This window comes from Dendropsophus ebraccatus, chromosome 3 (genome assembly GCF_027789765.1).
Source record: "Dendropsophus ebraccatus isolate aDenEbr1 chromosome 3, aDenEbr1.pat, whole genome shotgun sequence".
In the NCBI taxonomy this organism is placed as follows: Eukaryota; Metazoa; Chordata; class Amphibia; order Anura; family Hylidae; genus Dendropsophus; species Dendropsophus ebraccatus.
The window spans coordinates 189,743,415-189,759,091 of NC_091456.1; the positions used below are offsets into that span (position 1 = coordinate 189,743,415).

General features: G+C 43.9%; 1 protein-coding gene and 1 pseudogene across 1 annotated transcript in view; both read left to right on the forward strand.

The window, feature by feature from the left end:
• Positions 1–15,677, forward strand: part of LOC138786612 (uncharacterized) — a 324,608-nt gene that overhangs the window by 212,885 nt on the left and 96,046 nt on the right. The gene's annotated exons all lie outside the window — the stretch shown is intronic.
• Positions 7,282–15,677, forward strand: part of LOC138786852 (oocyte zinc finger protein XlCOF7.1-like) — a 30,475-nt pseudogene continuing 22,079 nt past the window's right edge.

The following is a 15,677-nucleotide window of genomic DNA, read 5'->3' on the forward strand; positions in this document are numbered from 1 at the left end:
TACAGCTCTACTGTATACACATACAGCTCAGCTACATGTACATTACACACATACAGCTCAGCTACATGTACATTACACACATACAGCTCAGCTACATGTACATTACCCATATACAGCTCAGCTACATGTACATTACACATATACAGCTCAGCTACATGTACATTACCCACATATACAGCTCAGCTACATGTACATTACACATATACAGCTCAGCTACATGTACATTACACATATACAGCTCAGCTACATGTATATTACACACATACAGCTCAGCTACATGTACATTATACACATATACAGCTCAGCTACATGTACATTACACATATACAGCTCAGCTACATGTACATTACACATATACAGCTCAGCTACATGTACATTACACATATACAGCTCAGCTACATGTATATTACACACATACAGCTCAGCTACATGTACATTATACACATATACAGCTCAGCTACATGTACATTACACACATATAGCTCAGCTACATGTACATTACACACATACAGCTCAGCTACATGTACATTACACATATACAGCTCAGCTACATGTACATTACACACATATACAGCTCAGCTACATGTACATTACACATATACAGCTCAGCTACATGTACATTACACACATACAGCTACATGTACATTACACACATACAGCTCAACTACATCTACATTACACACATACAGCTCAGCTACATGTACATTACACACATATACAGCTCAGCTACATGTACATTACACATATATACAGCTCAGCTACATGTACATTACACACATACAGCTCAGCTACATGTACATTACACACATATACAGCTCAGCTACATGTACATTACACACATATACAGCTCAGCTACATGTACATTACACACATATACAGCTCAGCTACATGTACATTACACACATACAGCTCAGCTACATGTACAATACACATATACAGCTCAGCTACATGTACATTACACATATACAGCTCAGCTACATGTACATTACACATATATACAGCTCAGCTACATGTACATTACACATATATACAGCTCAGCTACATGTACATTACACACATACAGCTCAGCTACATGTACATTACACATATACAGCTCAGCTACATGTACATTACACACATACAGCTCAGCTACATGTACATTACACATATACAGCTCAGCTACATGTACATTACACATATACAGCTCAGCTACATGTACATTACACATATACAGCTCAGCTACATGTACACTACACATATACAGCTCAGCTACATGTACATTACACATATACAGCTCAGCTACATGTACATTACACACAGGGCTCTACTGCAGGGATATATAACACACACATACACAGCTCTGCTCCACACACATCACACACAGACAGCTCTGCTGCATACACATCACTTCAGCTCATCCAGCACAGCAGAGTCCTGCATACACTGAGCAGCAGCCCCTGATCATGTGACTCCTCCTCCATGTGACTGATCACATGACTGTGACATCATGGCAGGTCCTGGAAGCACACGGCTCCTGTACAGCTCTGCAGGTGGAGGGAAGGAACTGGGGGACAGCAGGAGGATTAACCCCTTCAGGACTGGGTAGTTTTCTGTCCTGTATTGATACATTACTGGAGCCAGAACTTTACTTTTTTGCTCAAATTTGTGCTGAGTTGTGTTACATTGTCTCCTCTTCTCTCCATTCATCTCTCAACACTCCAGGATCCTCTGCTGATATCTTCTATATAAGAGACCGACCCATCAACCATGGAGAGAGACAGAGACAAGATGGCCGAGAGGATAATAACCCTCACCCTACACATACTCTTCCTGCTTACTGGGGAGGTGAGGGATTCTGGGAGTGATGTCATCATGACATCATTCTTATCTATGGAATAACAGATGGATAGGACTGGAGAGGTGAGGGATTCTGGGAATGGATGGAGTGATAGTAATGTGTCTCTCCATACACAGGATTACACAGTAGTGAAGAAGTCCTCTAGTGGGCGCTGTGGGGCCCCTGGGTGTGAAGGATGGGGAAGAACCCTGAGCCCAATCCCGGGGCCCCTGATACATGAGGAAATGGAGGAAGAGAAGATCCTAGAAGTCACCAACAAGATGGTGGAGCTGCTGAGTGGAGAGGTGAGACTGTGGCTGCTGGGAATGCTGGGACATTATACAGTAACACCACTGGAGGGGTGGGGGGGATGACTGTGTGATCATTGTGTGTGTCAGGTTCCTATAAGGTGTCAGGACGTGGCGGTCTATTTCTCCATGGAGGAGTGGGAGTATGTAGAAGGACACAAGGATCAGTACAAGGATGTGATGCTGGAGGATCAGCAGCCCCTCCCATCAGCAGGTAATAGACAGGACTATATACACACCTCCTCTCTGTATTATCTGGATGGAAAGAATGAATTCAGTCTCTGTATGTGTTCCCTCCAGTCAGATCCAGTAAGAGAACAGCACCAGATAGATGTCCCCGTCCTCTTCTTCCACAGGATCAGGATCAGGTAGATGGAGATGTTCCCTATGATCTGTACATCCCACCTGACTTCTCCTACTGTCTGATGACTTTTACAATATTTCTCTCACATCTTATGAATCAGGGGGAAGATCTAATTGAGATCAATGCTACAGATATGACCGTAAAAGAAGAAGAGACAGATGTGAGCAGTGATGAGCAGTATAAGGAGGACATCAATATAGGGAAAGACCTAAATTCTATTAATGCTACAAATATGATGATGAAAGAAGAAGAGGAGACATATGTGAGCGGTGATGAGCAGTATAAGGAAGAAGTTACTAGAGTGAATAATTTAAACTGTTGTAATGCTACCGACATAAGGGTAAAAGAAGAGGCAGAAGAAGAAGAGACAGATAACAACAGTGATGAGCAGTATAAGGAGGACATTTTAATGGGGGAGAATCTGAACTCCATCAATGCTATAGATATTAAAGTAAAAGAAGAGGAGACAGATGACAGCAGTGATGAGCAGTATAAGGAGGACATCACTACAGGTAACCGCCCAGGTGAGTAGTGACCACTAAATGCAGAGAACAGTCACACCTTCTCCTCAGTCACCGGCTGTAACTATTCTGTGTGGAATATTATAAGCTCTGTGTCCTGTCAGTTTTCCAGCTATATAATCATTCAGCCTAAATTCTAATATACAGCACAGTCCCAGCGGACAATATATCACTATCAGTCTCCTGCTGCTGCATCTATAGTGACTGTCCTCATCTTACAGCGCACCTGTTGTGAAAAAAAAAATCAACAGGGGTTGTGATTTCAAGAACATATGTAACTTATGTAATATTTTGTCTTTTATTTGTTAAAAAAAAAAAAGAGACCAAACACAAAGTCCCGGCGCTCACAGACATGGCTCGGTACTGACTGACAGTGATGTTCAGCGAGAACTAAAATGCTGGAGTGCTTGTTACTAGAATCACGAATTTTTCAGTGATCCAGTTCATGACCCGCCGTGACCTTTGACCATTACACTTAGTGTAGATGCAGGAAAGGTCTCCGACAAGACCTCATGGCCCTTTATTTCCACCACTATTCAGTGTAGACGGTTTGGTCCTATATTCTCCCAATATATTATAGTTTATACAGAAACTGACGGCAACTCCAGTTTAGCAGACGTAATACTTTGCCCCTCGACATCTTCACAGGAACAGCACAAGGTTGCCCCCTCTCCCCCTTCTCTCTAATCCCTCTCTGTCTCTTACTATACCACATACACCCTGTAACACCCTCCGCACAGTCACCACCATACTCTGTGATATTACCATGACTGCATTAGCAGAGGATGTACTTCTTATCATCAGGAACCTTCTCTCTACTCTCTCCCCTTTGTTGGGCGACCTCCAGGCTTTAGGTAATGTAGTGTCCCAGTACAGCTGAGCCACCACATCTTGTATACCACCTGTCTATAGGTGACTCAATCTGGGAGGTGTCACACTCTGGGATGATGGCTGACTTTCTGCAATGTCTCATCTTGGTGTCTCACACTCTCATTTGTTGTGCACAGCTGTAGGGAAAAAGATTAACCCCTTAGTGACCGCTGATACGGCTTTTTACAGCAATGGCAGAGAATAGATCTGGGACGCCAGTAAGACCCCCACCTCGTCCCCCCAGCAAACGGAGGTAGCTGAGGGGTCGGGGCAGTGTGTGGGGTCCGTCCCAGCCTGTTCCCACACCGACGATCACCCTTATTAACGGTGCCACTGTAGTGTTTCATCTCCCCTCACCGTGAATCCACGGTGAGGGGAGATGAAAAAAATTATCCTCCGCCTCCCAGATCAACCCCCCTATCGGCCCGATCACTAACCCTCCCCTCCTCCAGCGGCCATCACATCCAAGATGGCTGCCCCCATCACAGTGATAGATTAAAAAAAACAATCAATGCCCCATTCTCTCCACCACCGGAGGTGATTGGGGACCAATACAAGCAATCAGCCCCCCCCCCCCCCTATGCTCACCTGATTCAGGGAGGTTATTCCACTTCGGCGTCCGGACTGCTTCTGAAGTGCACATGCGCTTCAGAAGCAGTCAAATCAGAAATTATAAAGTGACAGGGACCAATTTGGTCCCTGTCACTGAACTATGATTACGGTGATAGAAATATCCCAGTGATCGTAGTAATACAGTGAAAATAAATGTACAAAAAGTACAAGTGAAAAAACATAGAAAAAATATAAAACACACAATTTCATTATAGTTATATTTGCAGTTTACTCCCAAGTTGCCTGTAACCCCCCCAGATTGCCCGCAACCACCGCACAGTAACCCCTTCCAGTTTGCCCGTAACCACCCCAGATTACACCTTCCCACCCCAGATTACTCATAAACACTTCAATTTACAGGTAACTACCCCAGATTACACTTAACCCTCCCAAATTGCCAGTAACCCCGCCCCCAGATTACATGTAACCACCGCAGGTTGCCCGTAACCACCCCAGATTGTCCGTAAGCTCTGCTAGTTGCGCATAACCACCACAGGTTGCCAGTTAGCCCTCCACTTGATACATAACCATTGTCAGTAGCCAATCCAGATTGTCCGTAGCCACTCCAGGATGACTGTAAGCACTCCAGATTACTTATAAGAACTCCAGTTTACGCGCAACCATCCCAGATTGTCCGTAAGAACTCCAGTTTACTCATAACCATCCCAGATTGTCTGTAGCCACCCCAGATTGTCCGTAGCCACCCCAGATTGTCCGTAGCCACCCCAGATTGTCCGTAGCCACCCCAGATTGTCCGTAGCCACCCTAGATTGTCCGTAGCCACCCCATATTGACGGTAAGCACTCCAGATTACTTATAAGAACTCCAGTTTACGCACAACCACCCCGCTGTCCGTTGTCACCCCAAACTGTTCGTAGCCACCCCACACTCTCTGTAGCCACCCCAGATTGTCCGTAAGCACCAAAAGTTGCCCATACCCACCCCATATAGCCTGTAACCACCACAGGTTACCCGTAACCACCTCCAGATTACCTATAATCTCAATTATTTATTTTTTTAGTAATTGCGCTATTCTAATAACGGTTACTAGCTGCAGTTTTGCTCCAGCAAAATGACACTCCTTCCCTTCTGAGCCCCGCTGTGTGCCCATACATGTTCCTTGTGAAAATGAGAAACTTTAATCTTAACATATATATTCTTGGAAAAATTCTAGTTTCTATTTTTTTACGGCCTAATTGTGAATACTTTCCTCAAGCCCCTGTAGGGTCAAAACGCTCAGTATACCCATAGATTAATTCTTTAAGGTGTGTAGTTTCCAGAATGGGGTCACTTATGGGGGTTTCCAGAATACAAGCCTCCTAAATCCATTAAAAAATTTAACTGGTCCCTAAAAAAAATCAGTTTTGGAAACTTTCATGAAAATGTGATAATTTGCTGATACATTTCTAAGCCCCGTAACACCCGAACAAAGTACAATATGTTTACCAAAATATGCCAGAATAAAGAAGACAAATTGATAATGTGACTTAGTAACTAATTTATGTGATATTAATTTTTTTTTTAGAAGCAGAGAATTTCAAAGTTAATAAAATGCAAATTTTTTTACATTTTTCATGATATTTTGATATTTTTCACAAAAACCATATATTAATATAGAGTACTACGTTACAAAAAAACAATCTCAGAATCGCTAGCATCCCCGAGCTATAAGCGCATAAAGTGAGACAGGTCAGATTCTGAAAAATAAGCCTGGTCATTAAGGACGAAACTAGCTGCAGCACGAAGGGGTAAAAGACAAGTCTGGCAAAAAATTTTATTAAAGTATTGTATTCCCCAAAAAAATCATACAAAACACCAATATACACTTATTACTGGAAATGCTTATAACGTGCTTTCTTCCCTGCACTTACTACTGCATCAAGCCTTCACTTCCTGGATAACATGGTGATGTCACTTCCTGGCTAGCATGGTGATGTCACTTTCTGGCTAACATGGTGATGTCACTTCCTGGCTAACATGGTGATGTCACTTCCTGGATAACATGGTGATGTCACTTCCTGGATAAAATGGTGATGTCATAACCCGACTCCCAGAGCTGTACGGGCTGTGGCTGCTGGAGAGGATGATGGAGAGGGATGCTCAGTGTCCCTCCAGTTCCGTGTGTCCCTCAGTGTCCCCCTGCCATCATCCTCTCCAGCAGCCACAGAGCTGACATAGCTCTGGGAGTCGGGTTATGACATCACCATGTTATCCAGGAAGTGTCATCACCATTTTATCCAGTAAGTGACATCACCGTTTTATCCAGGAAGTGACATCACCATGTTTTCCAGGAAGTGACATCACCATGTTATGCAGGAAGTGATATCACCATGTTATCCAGGAAGTAAAGCCTTGATGCAGTAGTAAGTGCAGTAAGTGGGGGTTGTCAGTGTATTCTATGTTGGGGAGAACCCTCCTCCACACTGACAGTATAGGCCCTGGGAGTCGCTGTGATGTCTTTTGTTCGGGGAGGGTCATCCAGAGAGCTGTTTGTAAGTCTCTGAGCACTTACCAAGGACATAGGTAGCCAGAGGCCGGCCGGGTCGGGGACGTCACTGCACCACGTGACTTATGCAGAAAATGAGAGAAAAGGCCGTGATCTGCCCCCAGTAACGCCATGCTGGTTGGGGTCCAGCAGGTTATCTGTTATATTTAAGAAGAGTTCCCTTTACTTTTCCTACTAAGGACGTCATCTCCCCGGCCTCCAGCTTCTAGATTCTTCTCCCTGCCACTTCCTGTGGATGGGAACAGATCTGATCATTCTTATTATGTTACATAAAAAAGAGTAACTTTCCATGTCTGCAATATGTTTAAGCTTCTATTACTGGGAAATAAGAGAAATGGTGTTTTCTCCTTTGCAGATGATTCTACCAGGAGCTCAGGGGGACATCAGATCTCCTCAGAGGATCATATCACACAAGATACATATGAGGAGCCGTCCACTATCCCAGATACACCCTCAGCCCCTCACAGCAAAGATCTCTCATCTCATCCTGTTATACAAGTCCCATCTTCTGATCCATCACAGCAAGCTGACATTTACAGAGAAGACCATGAACATCAAAGAGGAAATACAGGAAAGCCTCAGTTTTCATGTTCCGAATGTGGAAAATATTTTACTTGGAAATCAGTTTTTGTTATCCATCAAAGAACTCACACAGGGGAGAAGCCATTTTCATGTTCCGAATGTGGGAAATGTTTTACTCAGAAATCGGGTCTTGTTATCCATCAAAGAATTCACACAGGGGAGAAGCCATTTTCGTGCCCAAAATGTAAAAGATGTTTTGCTCAGGAATCAGTTTTTGATAGACATCAAAGGTCTCACAAAGGTGAGAAGCCATTTTCATGTTCAGAATGTGGAAAATGTTTTACTCATAAATCAGATTTTGTTAAGCATCAGAGAACTCACACAGGGGAGAAGCCATTTTCATGTTCAGAATGTGGGAAATGTTTTACTCAGAAATCATCTCTTGTTCAACATCAGAGAACTCACACAGGGGAGAGGCCATTTTCATGTTTAGAATGTGGTAAATGTTTTATTATTAAATCACATCTTGTTACGCATCAGAGAACTCACACAGGGGAGAAGCCATTTTCATGTTCAGAATGTGGGAAATGTTTTACTGAGAAATCATCTCTTGTTCCACATCAGAGAACTCACACAGGGGAGAAGCCATATTCATGTTCAGAATGTGGGAAATGTTTTATTAATAAATCACATCTTGTTAAGCATCAGAAAACTCACACAAGGGAGAAGCCATTTTCATGTTCAGAATGTGTGAAATGTTTTACTGAGAAATCATCTCTTGTTCAACATCAGAGAACTCACACAGGGGAGAAGCCATTTTCATGTTTGGAATGTGGGAGATGTTTTATTCAGAATAGTATTAGTAACTGTACTCACTGCACTTGCTGACAGCAGCTCCCTGTGTACCCCATAGAGCTATAATCAGCCTCCCCTCTGCCCATGGTGAGACTAACAATTCCTTCCATACTTGTTATTACCTATTCAGTCTCTTTCCCCCAGTTCTGAGCTGATGCTTTCTGCTGAAGTCACAAAAATCTGTGTGTGAGCTATTCTCTTCGTCTCCCCCCTCCCTTCTGAGACGGCTGATGTAAACAAGTCCCTATCTGCAACTTCTGCAATAAAAAAAGCTACAGAGGTGCAGAGAAAGGCTATGTTCACACCAAGTAAAAATAAGAGATAAAGTATCTCCCTTTTTTCCCTTTTTTTTGTATTCGCTGACGTCTTTTGCAAACAACGGACTTTATTATTTAGTTGTTCACACACAGTTTTTCTTTTTTCACCGTCCTTACTATTAAATTGTATGGAATTTTAAAGACACATCCGATGAGTGATCAGTCCAACTGAACTGGAATAATGTACTAATAGCCGTCATTGCACTGACTGGTAGGCAAACCGCGAAATAACAGATGTCATTTAAAAAAATTTGGACAGAAAAAATTTAGTGGGAACATAGCCAAAACTTTCCAGGGACTTGTTTACATCTTCTGTCTCAGAAGGAAGGGGGGAGGAGGGGGAAACACAGAGAAAAGCTCACACTCAGATTTTTGTGTCTTTAGCAGAAAGCAGCAGCTCAGAACTGGGGGAAGGAGACTGAATACATAATAACAAATATGGAAGGAATTGTTAGTCTCACCATGGGCAGCAACATATCAAAAGTTATGTATCAGTGGAATACCCCTTTATGTATAAATTACCATAAATATTTCTTTTGTCTTGCAATTTATCCCCTACTGTCATGTGATTCTTTATCTTGAGCCCGAATTTCTGTTGAAGAATTGGGGGAAAAACAATCCAAAAACCACCAATATGTATATAGAAATGGTGTTTTATTCCCTCAGTATTAGTCTATGGGGAAAAAGGAAAAATTTGGAAAATGCAGCGTAGTCTGTCTATATCTGCATGTGGTGCGATGCTAAAAATAATAATAAAAAAGACTTTGGGAGCGGTAATGTCTTCTGTGTGAACTAGTCTTTAGAAATGGTAAATTACACTAGGTGAGAGGTGAGGATTTCGTCGCTCCTCAATGTAACTTGTCCAAAGAGACCTCTGCCCGGCTCGCTGCCATCCTCCCGGGGTGATCTCCCACTTCCCCGAGCTCAGAAATACCAAACAATGGAGAGCGAAGGTGACATCAGATGAGACCGTAAGTAAGTATCATTATAGAAGGAAGCGCGGAGGTTACACTCAGGAGGGGAGTTCTGGAACGCTCCCCCCCCCCACCTCCAGGTTCTCGTTCTCATCTCAGCGGACGTCCATATCAGTCTCTGCTCCCTGTAACATCTTTCAGCATCTGGAGAGAAACACTGGGACATCCGAATCAGTAACTGGTTCAGTATATTTTTCACTAGGTTCTATTCATTTCCCAACACGTATCAAGATATCACATCACATCATTTCTCAAGGACAAACAACGGCCGAAGGCGACACAGAGAGACCCCGATCTCCACCATCTACTATGTACACATACAGCTCAGCTACATGTACATTACACATATACAGCTCAGCTACATGTACATTACACACACAGCTCAGCTACATGTACATTACACACATACAGCTCAGCTAGATGTATATTACACACATACAGCTCAGCTACATGTACATTACACATACACAGCTCAGCTACATGTACATTACACACATACAGCTCAGCTACATGTACATTACACATATATACAGCTCAGCTACATGTACATTACACATATACAGCTCAGCTACATGTACATTACACACATACAGCTCAGCTACATGTACATTACACATATACAGCTCAGCTACATGTACATTACACACAGGGCTCTGCTGTAAGCATATATAACACACACATACACAGCTCAGCTACATGTACATTACACATGTATATACAGCTCAGCTACATGTACATTACACACATACAGCTCAGCTACATGTACATTACACATATACAGCTCAGCTACATGTACATTACTCACATATATACAGCTCAGCTACATGTACATTACACATATACAGCTCTGCTGTAAGCATATATAACACACACATATACAGCTCAGCTACATGTACATTACACACATACAGCTCAGCTACATGTCCATTACACATATACAGCTCAGCTACATGTACATTACACATATACAGCTCAGCTACATGTACATTACACACATACAGCTCAGCTACATGTACATTACACATACAGCTCAGCTACATGTACATCACACATATACAGCTCAGCTACATGTACATTACACACATACAGCTCAGCTACATGTACATTACACACACATACAGCTCAGCTACATGTACATTACACATATACAGCTCAGCTACATGTACATTACACACATACAGCTCAGCTACATGTACATTACACACATACAGCTCAGCTACATGTACATTACACACACAACTCAGCTACATGTACATGACACACATACAGCTCAGCTACATGTACATTACACATATACAGCTCAGCTACATGTACATTACACACATATACAGCTCAGCTACATGTACATTACACATATACAGCTCAGCTACATGTACATTACACACATACACAGCTCAGCTACATGTACATTACACACATACAGCTCAGCTACATGTACATTACACACATACAGCTCAGCTACATGTACATTACACACATACAGCTCAGCTACATGTACATTACACACACATACAGCTCAGCTACATGTACATTACACATATACAGCTCAGCTACATGTACATTACACACATACAGCTCAGCTACATGTACATTACACATATATACAGCTCAGCTACATGTACATTACACATATACAGCTCAGCTACATGTACATTACACATAGCGCTCTGCTGCAGGCATATATAAGACATGATCCCTGATGCAACAACTGTGTCAGGGAACCATGTTAAAGTGTCCCTGTCGTTATAACTTTCAAAATCTATATCAGCAGGAGATGTGATATAAAGCAAGTTTGCAATTTACACTCATTAAATTTTTTTTAGTTAACATGGAGAACACAGCACTTCCTGTTTTCTATTTATTTCTCATTAAAGGACAACTCCCGCGCTAAGGAAAAAAAAACAAAAACCAATCAGAAACCTAGCTTTTATACTTATCATCCCTCCTGAGCTGTTACTGTTTGAATTTCCCACCGTCTGTGTACCTTCTGATTTCTAGTCTTGTTCTTCATTTCTTCCTTGCTTCCTGGTTTCAGCTTCCCATGATGCACTTTGGCTGCTGTGACAAGCCAGCCCCCTGCTGTGACACAGCAAGTGCCTGCCCCTCCATTCACTACAACTCCCATCATACACTAAACATGACCCCCTCTCTGGCTCTCTTCAGTCAGGCTGCTATATACACACACACACACTGTCACCTCACTGTAGTGTACATTCTGCAGGATTAGGTCAGGGCAGCAGGGGAGAGATAAGACGTCTGTGTAGCTGACATGCCGGGAGTGAGGAGAAAGATAAGCAAGTAACATGACTCACTCACTGAGTCCACTCGGCAGCAGGAGGGAGTATGGGGGAGGGGGTCCTGTAGCTGGTTATGTGCCGGGAGTCAGTCATGAGTCATTATTGAGTTGCAGAATGACAGATGGCTTACAGTTGCTCAGCCAATGGGAGCTGAGCAAGCCTAGTCACCTGACCAGGCAGGGGAGGGGGAGGCTGGTGTGACAGGAGCTAGCCCCGCCCTCCTGCTGATGACTCATCGTCACTAGAAGGAGCTGATTAAGCAGCCTGGTGACGACAGTAATTAGGTATGAAGGAGTTTCTTACACTTCCTGGTGGGGGGTGGAGGGGGGAAAAGACAGGGAAGGAGGACAGACAGGTGATTGAAGTATATTACAGTGTTATATAACTTTGTAATGTGCTTCAATTACTGGGAAAAAGGTTTTCATGGGAGTTGTCCTTTAAACAGTCAGAAAACAGGAAGTTCTGTGTATCCCGGGTCATCCGAGCGCTCACAGAGAGAAGGCAGTCATGTGACTCATGGACACATTGAGCTGTGACTCTCTGTACTGTCCGGAATTCCTGTGTTTAATCTTTTTTTTTTTTTTCAACCAGCACAAGTCAGAAAATCTGCCTTCCGGAGACTGGACCTGGATACAGTAAGTATAGCTGTTATATAGCTGCCTTCAGGAGACTGGGCCTGGATACAGTAAGTATAGCTGTTATATAGCTGCCTTCAGAAGACTGGACCTGGATACAGTAAGTATAGCTGTTATATAGCTGCCTTCTGGAGACTGGACCTGGATACAGGAAGTATAGCTGTTATATAGCTGCCTTCAGAAGACTGGACCTGGATACAGTAAGTATAGCTGTTATATAGCTGCCTTCAGAAGACTGGACCTGGATACAGTAAGTATAGCTGTAATATTGTTGCCTTCAGAACACTGGACCTGGATTTCTGGTAAGTTCAGCTTTGTTTTACAGAAAAATAACAACAAAAATAATGACTATATATTGGAAACTCGCTTTATATCACACCTACTATTGATTTAAATTTTGAAAGTTATAACAACAGCGACACTTCAAGTCAATTAGAACTCAGAGTTAAACACATCATTATGATCAAGTTAACATAGGCTACATCTGTACACAGCTCTGCTCCACTCACATCACACACAGACAGCTCTGCTCCACACACATCACACACACAGCTCTGCTGCATACACATCACTTCATGCCCCGGATAAAATGCCTGCTGCCCCGGATCTCTTTAGCCCCAGTCTTGTGAGATAGATGCGGCTCTTTTGATGGCCGCATCTGGCTCGCAGATCGCGGCTGCTGTTCGCCTCACCAGCTGCCCGTCTCACCTACTGCCCGTCAGTAGCGCACGCTGGATGTGCTGCTCCAATCCAATCAGTGGAGACCGGGAGCGTGGGGCCGCTGCGGCACCTCCACGCTTCCAGTCTCCTTTGATTGGATTGGAGCAGCATGTCTGGCGGGCGCTACAAGCGGGCAGTAGGTGAAGCTCAGTGGACCGTGGAGGTGGGGAGGCATGGGGGGAGAGAAGCACGGGGGGAGAAGTATGGGGGAAAGGAGCACGGGGGAGAGAAGCATTGGGGGAGAGAAGCATTCGGGGAGAGAAGCACGGCGGGGGGGGGGGGAGAGAAGCATGAGGGGAGAGGAGCAGGGGGGAAAAGGAGCATGGAGCACGGGGGGAGAAGTACGGGGTGAGAGAAGCTTGGTGGGAGAGGAGCATGGGGGGAGAGAAGCAGGGGGAAGAGGAGCATGGGGGGAGACAAGCAGGGGGGAGAGAAGAAGGAGGAAGAGGAGCAAGGGGGGAGACAAGCACGGCGGGAGAAGTACAGGGGGAGAGAAGCACGGGGGGAGAGAAGCAGGGGGGAGAGGAGCATGGGGGGAGAGAAGCAGGGGGGAGAGGAGCATGGAGGAGAGAAGCACGGGGCTGTATTTATTCTGTGTGGAATATTATAAGCTCTGTGTCCTGTCAGTTTTCCAGCTATAAAATCATTCAGCCAATTTTTCTAATATACAGCACAGTCCCAGCGGACAATATATCACTATCAGTCTCATGCTGGTAAGAAGGTTAAGGTTATAGATATATATGACTGTCCTCATCTTACAGCATACGTGTTGTGAAAAAATTTGTTTAAATGTATTTAAATCAAAGGGTCCCTGCTCCTTCATACAGATATTTGGTCTTTCCTTTGTTCAAAAAAGAGACTGAACACAGGAAGTCCCAGCGCTCACAGACATGGCTCGGTAATGACTGACAGTAATGTTCTGCGAGAACTAAAACTCGAAAGAGCTTGTTACTAGTCAAGAATTTTTCAACGCCCGAGTATATGACCCCCCGTGACCTTTGACCATTATACTTAGTTTAGATGCAGGAAAGGCCTCCGACAAGACCTCATGGCCCTTTATTCTCACCACTATTCAGTGTAGACGGTTTGGCCCTATATTCTCCCAATATATTATAGCTTATACAGAAACTGACGGCAACTCCAGATTAGCAGACGTAATACTTTGCCCTTCGACATCTTCACAGGAACAGCACAAGGTTGCCCCCTCTCCCCCTTCTCTCTAATCCCTCTCTCAGTCTCTTACTATACCACATACACCCTGTAACACCCTCCGCACAGTCACCACCATACTCTGTGATATTACCATGACTGCATTAGCAGAGGATGTACTTCTTATCATCAGGAACCTTCTCTCTACTCTCTCCCCTTTGTTGGGCGACCTCCAGGCTTTAGGTAATGTAGTGTCCCAGTACAGCTGAGCCACCACATCTTGTATACCAACTGTCTATAGGTGACTCAATCTGGGATGATGGCTGCCTTTCTGCAATATCTCCTTATGGTGTCTCACTCTAACTTGTTTGTTGCGCACAGCTGGAGGGAAAAAGGTTAAAGAAGAAGTCCAGCGAAAATTTTTATTAAGGTATTGTATTGCCCCCCAAAAATTATACAAATCACCAATATACACTTATTAGGGCAAATGCACATAAAGCGCTTTTTCCCTGCACTTATTACTGCATCAAGGCTTCACTTCCTGGATAACATGGTAATGTCACTTCCTGGATAACACGGTGATGTCACTTCCTGGATAACATGGTGATGTCACTTCCTGGATAACACGGTGATGTCACTTCCTGGATAACACGGTGATGTCACTTCCTGGATAACATGGTAATGTCACTTCCTGGATAACACGGTGATGTCACTTCCTGGATAACATGGTGATGTCACTTCCTGGATAACACGGTGATGTCACTTCCTGGATAACATGGTGATGTCACTTCCTGGATAACATGGTAATGTCACTTCCTGGATAACACGGTGATGTCACTTCCTGGATAACACGGTGATGTCACTTCCTGGATAACATGGTGATATCACTTCCTGGATAACATGGTGATGTCACTTGCTGGATAACATGGTGATGTCACTTGCTAGATAACATGGTGATGTCATTTCCTGGATAACATGGTGATGTCACAACCCGACTCCCTGAGCTGTGCGGCTGTGTCTACTGGAGAGGAGGATGGCAGGTGGATGCTCAGTGTCCCTCCAGTGCCCTGTGTCCCTCAGTGTCCCCCTGCCATCAGAGAAAAGAGGAGAGAGACATCTCTAGGCCAACCCACAACTTAGTGGAGGAAAGGTGGTGCCAGTCTATCACTCTGAACAGGTGACTAGTGACATAATAATGGAATAGGTTAGGG